At 31.0% G+C, this 1418-nt stretch overlaps 1 protein-coding gene across 8 annotated transcripts in view; it reads right to left on the reverse strand.

Annotated features, from left to right (window-relative positions):
• The window catches only part of LOC119593490 (gelsolin, cytoplasmic-like), a 58995-nt gene that overhangs the window by 668 nt on the left and 56909 nt on the right, over positions 1-1418 (reverse strand). The gene's annotated exons all lie outside the window — the stretch shown is intronic.

Genomic DNA, 1418 nt, shown 5'->3' on the forward strand with positions numbered 1-1418 from the left:
AAACTCCCCTGCTTCGATGGCACTTGATTTTATTAAATACTAAATGAAACAGGAACAGCAATTACCTACTGATACAAAATACATTATTAGGGTTATGGCCCGACCATTACCCTCACAAAAAAATTTACTTTTCTTTTCTTTTCAGTTTGTACCACTTACTACACCAATCTCTCTAAAGATATTGTAAGGTTTAATAAGATTTGGAATCTGCTGCAAAAGAATAAACCTCATCTTCAGATAAATTCAGCAGTCAAAAGCATTATATACACTGATTAATTAGTCTGTTTATATCCTAACTGGCTGTTAGTAAAAAGCAGAATGAGAAATTCTTCTTTGATTTGATCTTATCATTTCACACATTTTCTTGCCACCACTTACAACTACTACCCTACTTAGATCAATCAATCAATGAGGATATACAATACATTTGTAACTTGATTATATACTGAAGAGGAAAACATATGACAACTGAAATACTTATACTTAAAATAACAAAACATAACTGCTACAGTAAGCAAGCAACAAGCATACTGAGTTACTGGTTAATCAGTCCCTCAGTTATTACCCAAGCATTTTCTAATAAAGACCAATCTGAAAAAGCATACATGGAATGTGACTTTCATAGAAATGTTCATGGTACAGGCCATGATACTAGATTTTTCAGAATAACATGAGTGATGGCAACACTTACAATGACTACTTCAAATATATGACACAAGATTAAGTTTTTGTTTTAGCAATAGTCTATAATGACCAAAATGTCTATAAAAGTGGTTATTGATAGCATTAGGAAAAGTAAAATGCTTTAGAATGGGTTAATTTGTAAGAATTTAGTAATTTAAACAGAGGGTGCAGCTATTATATGAATCAAGCTTTGTACATACACAACGTTACATGAAATCACCAAAGGATATTCAATTTTACCTTTGATTACACAAAAATGTATACTTATTCATGAAAATTTTGGTGTTAATTGTTACCTGTGACATTCAGTGTTTTGAAAATAAAATCCTATTAATGGAAAGGATGAATGAATATGCAAGTATAAGGAGTAAAAAGCAAGCAATCATATTAAATCAGCACAAAAGCAAGCACTGCTATCACCATATCACCCATGCAGCAATGAATGACTTAACTCTGTGAGTGCATCTGAAATTCCTAAGGTATTCATTATAGGAATGGCTTACCCCTTTCTTGTCCCCAGACAATGAATAGATCTTTTATCCATCAGAGGAAAATTTGTTTAGTTCAGATATTGATATAAAATTGGAGTGAATGGGGAAATATAATGCAGTTTTAATCTTGATAACCATTAATGTTAGCCTTATATTATATTCACTTGTATTCAATGCAACATGGAAGCTTATAATTTAGTAACTGTTATGGAAAGTTAGTGATAAATATTTTTAACATGACTT

The sequence above is a fragment of the Penaeus monodon genome, chromosome 32, assembly GCF_015228065.2.
Source record: "Penaeus monodon isolate SGIC_2016 chromosome 32, NSTDA_Pmon_1, whole genome shotgun sequence".
In the NCBI taxonomy this organism is placed as follows: Eukaryota; Metazoa; Arthropoda; class Malacostraca; order Decapoda; family Penaeidae; genus Penaeus; species Penaeus monodon.